At 47.3% G+C, this 13,262-nt stretch overlaps 1 protein-coding gene and 1 long non-coding RNA gene across 5 annotated transcripts in view; one reads left to right on the forward strand and one right to left on the reverse strand.

The window, feature by feature from the left end:
• Positions 1 to 13,262, reverse strand: part of ptgis (prostaglandin I2 (prostacyclin) synthase) — a 173,578-nt gene that overhangs the window by 114,669 nt on the left and 45,647 nt on the right. The gene's annotated exons all lie outside the window — the stretch shown is intronic.
• LOC140736057 (uncharacterized) overlaps positions 1 to 13,262 on the forward strand; it is a 38,344-nt gene that overhangs the window by 24,208 nt on the left and 874 nt on the right. The window contains exon 3 of one of the 2 annotated variants that reach the window (XR_012100875.1): positions 12 to 1,540. The exons of the other annotated variant lie outside the window; for it this stretch is intronic. This is a non-coding gene — a long non-coding RNA (uncharacterized lncRNA). Of the gene's footprint in view, positions 1 to 11; positions 1,541 to 13,262 lie in introns of those variants that run through there. 2 annotated transcript variants of the gene reach the window in all.

A 13,262-nucleotide genomic window follows, 5' to 3' on the forward strand; every position in this document is an offset into this window, starting at 1 on the left:
CTGCTTTTCAGGTCGGGGTGGAAGAAGCTGTTGGAGTAACTGCGTCCCAGATTGAGACGGCCGGGATGCGTGAGTCAGAACTGCTGAGCCTGTGGCGAGAGTTGCAGGGGCCAGAGAAGAAGCTGATATCTCAATTGCAGGAGGCTGAAGAGATGCAGGAACAGTGCAGGCCACGTGTTTCCGGTTGGAGAAGATCAAACAGCAGCTACCGATCGCAGAAATGAGGAAGAATACAGATTCAATGGATAATGTGCTGGATGTGTGGTACATGCTGCCTTTTGCTGAATTTCCCTTGATTGAGGAAGAGACCTTTGGCCCTTCTCCCACTGAGTCAGGTGTAGTGGGGAGGGTTAGCTGTGTGCAGTGTGGGGCATGAGTGAGAGGTTGAGAGAGGAGTTGGTAGCGGGCCCGAGGTATCCCCAGTTGTGTCCGAGCCTGAAGGGTTTCGGTGAGGGGGTACGGAGGTCTCAGAAGGGTTAGGGAACTCCCAGATAGTTGGCCTATGTAGCGCCTGAGGAACCGGGTGTGAGGTTTACTGTGTGGGGAGGAGATGTCACTGTTTGTGCTTGGGTTACGGTGTGTTGGCAGGAAAGGTGGCGAGTTATTTAATAGTCATGAGGACATGACTTTTATTTGGTGGGGGGAGAGTGTAAAGGGGGTTTCTTCCTTTTTCTTTGTTACTGTGTATGTAATCAAAATGGCTTCTTTGTTTTGTTAAAAGCAGGAATGCTTCTTTGTTGCGAGAGAGTGCTGGAAGCTTGTTTGGGTTAAAATTTACTGATAACGAGAATTGTATTCCTTTGTAAACCAATTGGGATTAATGTTGTTCTTTCTTCTGAGTCTGTAAGCTATTGTTGGCGGGCTTTTGGGGAGATCGGTGCGAGGGGTTGAGAGAGAGAGGACACGATGCTGTAAGCTGGGTGAGGAACGGACCCCAAGCGGGGGGTCCAAGGCCAGGAGGTACTCCGAGGAGAGGAGATAAAGCTAGATGTGCTTGGTTGACCACTTCGGATGGTCCTAAGCTGCGAGTCGAGGAGTTCGGAGGGGATCGAATGGTGGCCAGAAGACTTCAGTAATTGAGCTCCAACGGTTGTGCACAAAGTGGTTTGGACTTTGATAAGTTTGGCGCCTTTTCTTTATTTTTTTTTCTTCATATATACTGTATCATTATTAATCACTTAGTTATAGTAACCTTTATAAATTGTACTCATTTAATCGCATATGGTGTACTGTTTGTTTTTGGGCAAGGCGGGGACATCACACAGCATCCACACCAGCTGATTACCCAGTTTGGCGGGGCCAAAGGCTGCTCCCCCTAGACGAGAACAAGCTGAGCAAGCCTGAGGCGACCCAGGGGGTTACAACAGCAATCACCTCCCATAGTAACTTAAGGTATATCCTGTCTGGTCCTGGGGACTTACCTATTCTACTATTTATCAAAAGTTCCAGCATATCCACTTTCTTAATGACAACATGTTCTCACATGTCACCCTGTTTTACGCTGTCCTCACAAACATCAAGGACCATCTCACTCGTGAATTTATTAAGGAACTTTCCTACTTCCTCTGACTCCAGGCACGTTTCCTTTTCTATCCCTGATTTGTTCGAATATCACCCTAGTTACCCACCTGGTCTTCACATGCATGTTGAACACCTTGGGGTTTTCTTTAATCCTACTCACCAACCTTCAGATGTTCAAACTTGCCTTCTCATGCCTCCCCCCACTTCTACATGTATTGTTAAGCTTCTTCCTGGCTAACTAGTAACTCTCTAGAGCTCTGTCTGATCCTTGCTTCCTAAACTTTAAGTAAGCTTCTTTCTCTTCTTGGCTAGATATTCCACAACTCTTGTCAACCATGGTTCCTTCATTCTGTCATCCTTCTCCTATCTCAGTGGGACAAATCTATCCAGAACCCCACCCAGAGATCTGTCACCTGGCCAGCTTCATTACCCAGTACCAGATCGTAGTATGGTCTCTCCTCTAGTCAGTCTGTCCACGTGCTGTGTCAGGGATCCTTCCTGTAAATACTTAACAGATCCCGCCCCACCAAAACCTTTTGCATTAAGGAGGCGCCAACTAATATTAGGGTAGTTGAGGTCACCTGTCAGTACCTCCAGTTGAACTCTGTCTTTTTGTGTGTTTCCTCCTAGCCATCATTCTGTGCTCTTGTTTATTTTCATGCCCCATGTGCTCCTGTCCCTGTCCCTCCTCTACTCCGGCCCCTGTAACACTGATTACTCCACCCTCACCTGTTTCTCATTATTACTGTATTGCTGCCACCTGTGTCTCATTGTGCTCCACCTATCATCTGCCTCTCTGGTTATTGCTCAGTGTATTTCAGTCCTGTGTTTTCACTGGTGTTTTGACAGATTGTGTCAGTGAGATTTCCTAAGCCTTTCCAGCATTCACATCTAAACTCTATCCTTCTGAGTATTGACCCTGCCTGTTTGCTGACCCTGATTTCACCTGTTTATCTTGATTATTCTGTTGTTTGACTGTGCCTGTTTCCTGATTCTGATTTTTGGATTTCTCGGGATTTTTTTGATCTCTGCCTGAACTTTGTTGCCCCTATGGATTTGTTACTAAATAAATATCACTGTGTGCACAGTACTTGGTCTGCGATTGGGCCCCTGCTTCAGTGCCCTGACATTACAATCTGGCCAGAATGGATTCAACAGACCCCATTTGTCTGAGAGCTGCCCTGGAACAACAGGGAATGATGCTGGGGAGGCACCGGAACCAGCTGGACTCTGTTCAGGGCAGTGGAGTCGCTTTCTGACAATGTGGCCGATCTTGCGGCCCAGACTCAGTCACTCCAGCTGTCCCAGAGCACCCATCAACAGTCTGTGACTGCATCTTCCACCCTGCTCGCCGCGTTCTCGCATGCTCCTCCTGTCCAAGAGCCCCATCTGTCTCCTCCAGAGAAATACTCAGGTGAACCTGGTACCTGCCGCTTTTTTCTTCCCCAGTGCACCCTCATTTTTGAATTACAACCCAACAACATTTCCGACTGATCAAGCCAAGGTGGTCTACATCATCACCCAACTGTCCAGTTGGGTGAGAGAATGGAAAACAGCTGTCTTGGAGGCAGGCTCCCCTTTCTGCAGTAGTTTTCAGTTATTTTCTGAGGAGATGAGATAAGTGTTTGATCGTTCCAAACATGGGAAAGAGGCTACCCGTGAAATGCTACACATGCACTGTGGAGCAGATCTGTGTCAGATTATGCCATAGAGTTCCTGACCCTCGCCACTTCCAGCGGCTGGATCTCGGAATGACAGTACGACACCTTCCTGAATGGCCTCTCCAAAGACATCAAAGATGAGCTGGTCAACCAGGACCTTCCTGCCACCTTTGAAGCTCTGGTGGATTTGGCCACCTGTATCGATACTCGCATTCAGTGCCACAGAGGGAGGGGTTCCAGAGGGTCCCTGGGGGCACTGGGTGAGCTCCAAGCTCCTCGTTGGTTTACGTTGTCCTGCCATTTGCCCCCATCTACAACTCCTGTTCCAGAGCCCAGAGCTATGCATGTTGACCGTATCCACCTGACGCCGACTGAAAGACAAAGGAGAATCAGCACCCGCTCCTGTCTGTACTGTGGCCAACCAGGCCACTTCATTTCCACCTGCCCAGTAAAAAGCCAGCACTCACCAGTAGGATGAGGGGTACTGGTGAGCGTGACCCCTGTCCGGCCCTCCTCAACACCACTCACTCTCATAGCTGCTTCTCTGGAGTGGGGTGTCCAATGGCGAGCAATCTCCGCCTTGGTTGATTCTGATGTGGAGGGAAGTTTTATCGATTCCGGCTTGGCTGCCCAGTGGGGGTTACCCATGTCTGCTCTCCAGTTGCCATTGATGGCCAACGCCTTGAACGGTCAGAGACTGGCTAACGTCACCCTTGTCACAGCCCCGGTGAGTCTCAGTTTATCTGGCAATCATCATGAACAGTTAACCCTTTATGTTATTGACTCTTCTCAAATTTCCATTGTCTAGTCCATCCTTGGTTAGTTAAACACAACCCCCACATCAACTGGCTCAGTCACAAGATTGTAGGCTGGAGCCCATTCCGTCACTCCCACTGCCTCCACCATGCTCATATCCCCTTGTTGTCAAGCCCAGATCCCCCGAGGAATTTCCAAACCTGAGTGCCATTCCTCCTGAATATATGACCCTCAAGGCTGTGTTCAGCAAGTCTCAGGCCACTTCCCTGCTGCCTCATCATCCATAAGATTGTGCTATTGACCTTTTGCCTGGCACATCTCCCCCAAGGGGCCGCCTGTATTCCCTGTCCGTACCTGAAACAGAAGCCATGAGTAAGTACGTTCGAGGGTCTCTGGCTGCAGGCATCATCCAGCCATCTTCCTCCCCTGCTGGTGCTGTTTTTTTCTTTGTTGGAAAGAAGGACGGCTCCTTACGTCCATGCATTGATTACTGGGGACTGAATGAAGTCACTGTTAAGAACTGTTACCCTCTTCCACTCATGACCTTGGCATTTGAACTACTGCAAGGAGCCTCAGTTTTCACCAAGCTTAATCTCCAATAATGCCTACCACCTTGTCCGCAACCACGAAGGGGACGAGTGGAAGACGGCCTTCAACGTCACCTCAGGCCATTACGAGTATCTGGTCATGCCATTCGGTCCCACCAATGCCCTCACCATCTTCCAAGCCCTGGTAAATAAAGTTCTCAGGGACATGCTGAACCAATTTGTTTTTGTGTATCTCGATGACATTTTGATTTTTTTTCTAAGTCCCTTGCTGAACACATGGGTCACGTCCGCAGAGTTCTCCAGCACCTTCTGGAGAACCAGCTCTTTGTAAAGGCTGAGAAATGTGAGTTTCATTACAATACCATCTCCTTCCTGGGGTATGCAATTTCAGGCGTTTCCATTCAGAAGGACCAGCAGAAGGTCAAGGTGGTGGTCGAACGGCCCCAACCTTCGACTCTTCAGGAGTTGCAATGCTCCTTGGGCTTTGCTAACCTCTATCACAGCTTCATCAGAAATTACAGTACACTGGCTGCACCACTCACTGATCTTACCTCATCGGCCGTCAGAATCTCCCGGTCCCCTGCTGCTGAAAAAGCATTCTCTGACCTGAAGGAACGTTTCACCTCTGCCCCCATCCTGATTCAACCTGACGCCGACCGGCAGTTCATTGTGGAGTTGAATGCGTCTGACATTGGCGTAGGAGCTTGTTCTCTCGCGGTGCTCGGCAAAGGTACAACCCTCCGCCACCTTCTCCCACCACCTCACTCCCACAGAGTGTAATTACGATGTCAGAAACCGGTAGCTACTGGTTATGAAGCTAGCTCTGGAGGAGTGGAGGCATTGGCTGGAGGGAGCCAAGGTGCCATTCTTGGTCTGGACTGATTAAAAGAATCTGGAATATATCCATACTGTCAGGCATCTCAACTCCCGTCAAGCTCATTGGTCCCTGTTTTCCTCAAGATTCAATTTTACTCTGCCCTTCTGCCCCGGTTCCAAAAATGGAAAACCTGATGCCCTCTCCCAAAGAGACCCTTGAGGTCCCCGATGTCATCATCCCTGCTCACTGTGTCGTGGGTGCAGCATAATGGGACATTGAATCCATGGTAATTGCAGCTCAACAGGACAAGTTAGCTACCAGTCAATGCCCCACTAACCATGTTTATGTTCCCTTCTCTGCCCACTCACAGGTATTGCAGTGGGGTCATTCTCTCCGGTTAACCTGTCACCATGGAACCAAGCATACTCAGGCCTTCATCAGTCGGTGGTTGTGGTGGCCCTCCATGGGAGATTACGCCTGCATCTTTGTCTCAGCCTGCTCGGTCTGTGCTCAAGGCAAGAACTCTAACCAGTCACCTGCTGGTCTGTTACAGCCCCTGTCTATCCCCAAGAGACCCTGGTCACACATTGCCCTGGATTTTGTCACTGGTCTTCCCCCATCAGATGGTAACACCACCATTCTCACAGTAGCTGATTGCTTCTCCAAGTTTGTACACTTCATTTCTTTACCTAAACTCCCCTCTGCCAAAGAAACCACTAAATTACTAATACTGCATGTTTTTAAATTACATGGTTTACCTGTAGATGTGTCAGACAGGGGCTCTCAATTCACATCCAACTTCTGGAGGGCATTCTGTAACCTTCTGGGTGCCTCTGTGAGTCTGTCTTCAGGATTCCACCCACAGACCAATGGTCAGACCAAGCGGGCCAACCAACAGCTAGAGACAGTATTGCGGTGTCTGGTCTCCCAGAACCCCTCCTCGTGGAGTCAGCAGCTACCCTGGGCTGAGTACACCATAAACTCTCATCTGTCCTCATCCACCGGTCTGTCCCCCTTCCAGTGCTGCCTTGGCACCAACCTCCACTGTTTCCTGCCCAGGAGGAGGAGGTTGGCATTCCATCTGCTGAGGCATTCATCTGCTGTGGTCAGTTGATGTGGAGGTGCACTCACTCTGCCCTTCTCTGTGCCTCAGCTACGATCAAGCATCAAGCTGACCACCATCGCTCCAAGGCCCCATGTTACCCGCAGGGAGCATGTGTGGCTTTCAACCCAAGACCTGCCCCTCGAGGTGGATTCCCACAAGCTCACCCCCCACTTCATCGGCCCCTTTCCCATTGCTAAAGTCAACAACCCTGCTGTTGTCCATCTCAAGTTCCCCTCTACTCTCTGCCACGTTCATCCCACCTTCCATGTGTCCCGCATCAAGCCTTTCATGAGCCACCCACTGTGCCCTGTCTCCAAAACTTACCCCCACAGCTCATCGATGGGTCAGAGGCCTTCATGGTGTGTTGACTGTTGGACATTTGTCGCCAGGGCCATGGTCTCCAGTACCTTGTGGACTGGGAAGGCTATGTTCGTGAGGAGACGTGCTGGGTCCCCGCCCGTAACATCCTGGATCCCACTCTCATCAGGGACTTTCATCGCCAGCACCCAGTTCCACCTGCTGTGATGCCAGGAGGCATCCATAAAGTGGGGGGGGGGTACTGTAAGTACCTCCTGCAGAACTCTGTCTTTTTGTGTGTTTCCTCCTAGCTATCATTCTGTGTTTTTGTATTGCCATGTGCTCTCGTTTATTTTCATGCCCCATGTGCTCCTGTCCCTGCCCCTCCTCTACTCCAGCCCCTGTATCACTGATTACTCCACCCTCACCTGTTTCTCATTATTACTGTATTGCTGCCACCTGTGTCTCATTGTGCTCCACCTATCATCTGCCTCTCTGGTTATTGCTCAGTGTACTTCAGTCCTGTGTTTTCACCGGTATTGTGCCAGAGAGTTTTCCTGAGCCTTTCCGACAAGGTCCCACACAGGAGATTAGTGTGCAAACTGAAAGCACACAGTATTGGGGGTATGGTATTGATGTGGATAGAGGATTGGTTGGCAGACAGGAAGCAAAGAGTGGAAGTAAATGGGACCTTTTCAGAATGGTAGGCAGTGACTAGTGGGGTACCGCAAGGCTCAGTGCTGGGACCCCAGTTGTTTACAATATATATTGATGATTTAGATGAGGGAATTAAATGCAGCATCTCCAAGTTTGCGGATGACACGAAGCTAGGCGGCGGTGTTAACTGTGAGGAGGATGCTAAGAGGATGCAGGGTGACTTGGATAGGTTAGGTGAGTGGGCAAATTCATGGCAGATGCAATTTAATGAGGATAAATGTGAGGTTATCCACTTTGGTTGCAAGAACAGGAAAACAGATTATTATCTGAATAGTGGCCGATAAGGAAAAAGGGAGGTGCAACGAGACCTGGGTGTCATTGTACACCAGTCATTGAAGGTGGGCATGCAGGTACAGCAGGTGGTGAAAAAGGCAAATGGTATGTTGGCATTCATAGCAAAAGGATTTGAGTACAGGAGCAGGGAGGTTCTACTGCAGTTGTACAAGGCCTTGGTGAGACCGCACCTAGAGTATTGTGTGCAGTTTTGGTCCCCTAATCTGAAGAAAAACATTCTTGCCATAGAAGGAGTACAAAGAAGGTTCACCAGATTGATTCCTGCAAAAGCAGGACTTTCATATGAAGAAAGACTGGATCGACTAGGCTTATACTCACTAGAATTTAGAAGATCGAGGGGGGATCTTATTGAAACGTATAAAATTCTAAAGGGATTGGATAGGCTAGATGCAGGAAGATTGTTTCCAATGCTGGGGAAGTCCAGAATGAGGGGTCACAGCTTAAGGATAAAGGGGAAGCCTTTTAGGACCAAGATGAGGAAAAACTTCTTCACACAGAGAGTGGTGAATCTGTGGAATTCTCTGCCACAGGAAACAGTTGAGGCCGGTTCATTGGCTATATTTAAGAGGAAGTTAGACATGGCCCTTGTGGCTAAAGGGATCAGGGGGTATGGAGAGAAAGCAGGTACAGGGTTCTGAGTTGGATGATCAGCCATGATCCTACTGAATGGCGGTGTAGGCTCGAAGGGCCAAATGGCCTACTCCTGCACCTATTTTCTATGTTTCTATGTTTCCGGCATTCTTATCTAAACTCTGGCCTTCGGTGTATTGGCCCTACCTGTTTGCTGACCCCAGTTTTGCCTGTTTATCTTGATTGTTCTGGTTTTTGATTCTGCCTGTTTTCTGATGCTGATTTTTTGAATTTCTCTCTGAACATTGATGCCGACTTTGCTGCTCTTCTGGATTTGTTACTCAATAAATATCAGTGTGAACAGTACCTGGTCTGCGATTGGGTCCCTGCTCCAGTGCCCCAACATCACCCATGACAACAGCCCTGTTATTTTTGCATCTTTCCAAAATCTGCCTCCTGACCTGTTTCACAGAGTCTCTGTTGCTATGGGGGTTGGGGGTTGGGGGTTGGGGGTTGGGGGGGGGGGGCTATATAGGAATCTCCTGTTAGAGTGATTGCTTCCTTCCTGTTTTAGGCTTCCACCCACACTGGTTCTGTAGACAATCCCTCCATGACGTCCTCCCTTTTTGCAGCTCTGATACTCACCCTGATTAGAAATGCCACTCCTCCACCTCTTTTACCTCCCCTCTCTGTCCCATTTAAAATATTTAAAGCCTGCGACATCCAACAGCCATTCCTGCCCTTGTGACAGTCAAGTCTCTATAATGTCTGCAATATTGTAGTTCCATGTACAGACCCATGCTCTACGATTGTCACCCTTTTTGGTATTACTTAAGTCTGTATCCTCTTGTTGCCAACTATACAGCCAGTGGAGGCCATTTCTGCCCATACTGAAGTCATTATGTTCCTCAACTATTTACTCTCACACTGCTTCAGGAATTCTAGTACAAAAAGGTTGCTACCACCAAGGGGACTTTTAGCAGCATGATCCTTCCTCATGACAGCACTAAAATAGTATATTCCAAAGTCAGTAACATTTTGTTCCAATAGTAGTCCCGGATGCATTCCACAGATCTTCTTTTGCAATACTCTTGCTTGTTTGGTTCATTGAATCAATATGTAGTTTAAAATCTCCTATGACAATTGCAGTTCCCTGTAAACTGGCCCTAGACACTTCACCACATGCTCTGGCCTATTCAGAAGTTGCATATTGAGGCCTATAGACAAATCCCACACTTATCCTCTTTACCCAATTACTATTTATGATTGCAACCCAATCTAATTTTACATCAAAATCCACTGCCTCTATATCACAACATGACATAGCTCTGCCACTGTATCTTCCTTAACTAAAAGCCTCTCCACTTCCCTTCCCTTTTGGCCTGTTCAACATCATGAGCAGGCAGTGCCATGGATCCATTCCTGAGAAATGCTTGTAACCCAAACCATTCATAAATTGGAAATTAGCAAGAATGGGACCACAGAAAAGCGGGTAAGGGGAGAATGAGCAGATGCGGGAGAGTGTCACAGAGCAAGTGAACGAATTTGCTCAGTGCCCCCAGTTCCGACTCTCTTAGTTGTTGATGGGGGTGGAGATAGCAGAAACATGGAAATATCCTGTTCCCACCTGGCTGAGGAGGCTTGCCATCATCCCCATCCGTGCTGCCGGTCTCCCGAACACTCAGATTCCGATTTATTTATCACATGTATCGAATCCTACAGTGAAATACATCATTTGCGTTCACAACCAGCTTACCTAAGGATGTGCTGGGAGCAGTCTGCAAGAGCTACAACACATTCTGTCGCCATCATTGTATGCCCACAATGCTGAGCAGAACAACACGGGAAACAACAAACAAAGAAACAACAACAGCAAACAAACACCATTCCTCCCTCCCACATTCTCCTCACCCAGCCATACACACGGACAGTCCTCCAACTCCAGGACAGGCCTCCAGGCTTCAGCTCATTGGGTTTTGACTTCTGCAGTACTGATGGACATTCAGACTTTGATCCCTGGAATAGCCAATGAAGGGACCCCAAACTCCAGGCTCAAACACCGGGCATGTTGACTCACCAGCTCTCATTCCTCCTGCTCACACAGACATCTGATCCCAAGACCCCCCGCCACAGCTCAACAGCCACCTACGTCCTTCATCACAGCACTTCGAACGTGGAGTGCTGAGTGTGGACTAGAGGCCTAGATTCCAGCCTGACCTCTAACCCTACCCCATCCCTGATTCTAAACCCTAATCTGATCTCTAACTCCCCCCACATTACTCTCCCTATACACTAACCTGCCTTCCACTTCCCACTCCGTCCACAAAACCATCCCCAGGAACTTAAAAAACAACTAAGTTTGAGGCATGATCTCAACAGAGACCACAGCTTGGCGCCATCTTGACTAGATTCTTGACTTTATTTATATGTATAAGGTGGTCCATAAGGTGGGCTTTCGTAACCCTAGGAGGACCTGTAGACTGGAATACTGAACACACAGTCCTGTTCACAGCACAGGTGGATGATGATTGTCCCAACATGTGTATGTAAGACCGATGAGTTATCTTTATGCCTCTGTTTCTTTCGCCCGCCCCTCAACTTTTCAAATTGCAGTATTTTTGTTTTCAATTTTAATCAAGGATGCATTTGATCCTTAGATTTTGGAACTGTGAAGTTGTGGCCATTACAGAGACTTGGATGTCTCAGGGGCAGGAATGGCTGCTGAGTGTGCCAGGCTTTAGATGTTTCAAAAAGGAGAGTGAGAGAGGCAAAAGAGGTGGGGGTGTGGCATTGCTAATCAGGTACACTGTCACTGTCACGGCTGCAGAAAGGGAGGAAGTCATTGAGGGATGTGTGGGTGGAAGTCAGAAACAGGAAGGGGGCAGTAACTCTACTGGGGGCATTTTATAAACCCCCTCCAATAGTAACAAGAACATTAAGAAGCAGATAGGGAAGCAGATTCAGGAACGGTGCAATAATAATAGGGTTACAGTGATGGCTGATTTTAACTCTCCTAATATTGACTGGCATCCATTAGAGCAAGGGGTTTAGATGGGGTAGAGATTGTTAGGTATGTTCAGGAAAGTTTCCTAATGTTATATGTAGATAAGCCAACCAGAGGAGAGGCTATACTTGATCTGGTATTGGGAAATGAACCTGGTCAGGTGTCAGGTCATTCAGTGGGAGAGCATTTTGGAGGTAGTGATCACAACTCTATCTCCTTTACCATAGCAATGGAGAGGGATTGGAGCAGACAATTTAGGAAAACATTTAACTGGGGTGGGGGAAATATGATGCAATTAGGCAGGAACTTGGAAGCATAAATTGCAAGCAGATGTTCTCAGGGAAACGCACGGCAGAAATGTGACAAGTGTCCGAAAGATAGTTGCATGACGTTCTGCATGGGTATGTTCCATTGAGGCAGGGACAGGATGACAGGGTAAAAGAATCATGGTGTACAAAGGATGTGGAAAATCTAGTTAAGTAGAAAAGAAAAGCTTACGAAGGGTTCAAGCAACTAGGTTCTGTTAGAGCTCTAGAAAATTACAGGGTTGCCAGGAAAAGCTTAAGAATGAAATTAGGAGAGCCCGAAGGGGCCATGAGAAGGCCTTGGCGAGCATTATTAAGGAAAGCACCAAGGTATTCTACAAGAAAGAGGATGAGCCCAGTGAGAATAGGACCAATCAAGTGCAACAGTGGAAATGTGTGCGTGGAGTTGAAAGACATAGCGGAGATACTTAATGAATACTTTGCTTCAATACTCACTAGGGAAAAGGACCCTGGTAATTGTGGAGATGACTTACAGTGGACTGAAACACTTGAGCCTACAGTCATTAAGAAAGAAGATGTGCTTGAGCTTTTTAAAAGCACTAAGTTAGATAGTCCACCAGGATGGGACAAGATATACCCCAGGCTACTGTGGGAAGCAAGGGAGGAAATTGCTGAGCCTCTGGAGATAATCGTTGCATCACCAATAGGGACGGGAGACGTACCGAAGGATTGGAACGTGGCAAATTTTGTTCCCTTGTTTAAGAAAAGGGAGTAGGGATAATCCCTTAGAAAAATAAAGGGCTATGTGGGAGGGGAATTCTAGGCAGTTTCTAGAATAGGTTACAGGGTCAGCATAATATTGTGTGCTGAAGGGCCTGTAATGTCTATGTTCTATTTTTAATTATCTCACTTGAATAACAGAAATGAATCTGTTCTTATAATTCATTCAGGCTGTCTATTTGGGTCACAAAGAATCTTTTTATCACTCTCCTAATTCTTTTGGCATAATTTACATCTGTATCCTCTTGCTGACAACTATACAGCCAGTGGAGGTTATTTCTGCCCATCTATCCCTAGAAAAGCCCTTTAATATTTTGAAGATTAAAAAAAAAACTTAGTTTCCTCCTCCTCTGCGCAAAGAATAATCCGGGACTCTCTTCTCCTAATGCATCTTGAATCACTCCAAGGGTTTCTATGTCCTCTCTGAGGTACTGGCATCTTTCCTAATTTGTGGAATTCAGCATTAGACGTAATACTCTAGTTGAGGTCAGAATGACATTATAATGTCTTTATGACTTTATAATGTCTAATTATTATAATTGAGCAAGAGATCTAGCACTAAAGAATACTGATTCAAGCAGTATTGAAGGACCATGGAGCATGCCCTTATGCCACCTCCATTCTAGCTCCTAGTGCTCCCCCCACCTCATGCAGCACTATCATTTACTTTCAGTAGAACATAATAGTCCACTGAGGTTCTTTCCCAAGGAATACGTTTCACCAATGATTACAGCGAGGTCTTCCACTTCTCTTTTGATGAGCTCCACCATGGTCTACCTGTATGAATTGTCAATTGGCTATGGAGGTGATAAGCTTGTTGCAGAAGTTAGGGAGCTGTATCTCTAATGTTCGTCAAGTGAATTGAGTAGTCTCCTCCTTAATAGCTGTAATCTACAATCAGAACTGTTTTTGTAAAGGCTGCAAAA

This window comes from Hemitrygon akajei, chromosome 11 (assembly GCF_048418815.1).
Source record: "Hemitrygon akajei chromosome 11, sHemAka1.3, whole genome shotgun sequence".
Taxonomy (NCBI): domain Eukaryota; kingdom Metazoa; phylum Chordata; class Chondrichthyes; order Myliobatiformes; family Dasyatidae; genus Hemitrygon; species Hemitrygon akajei.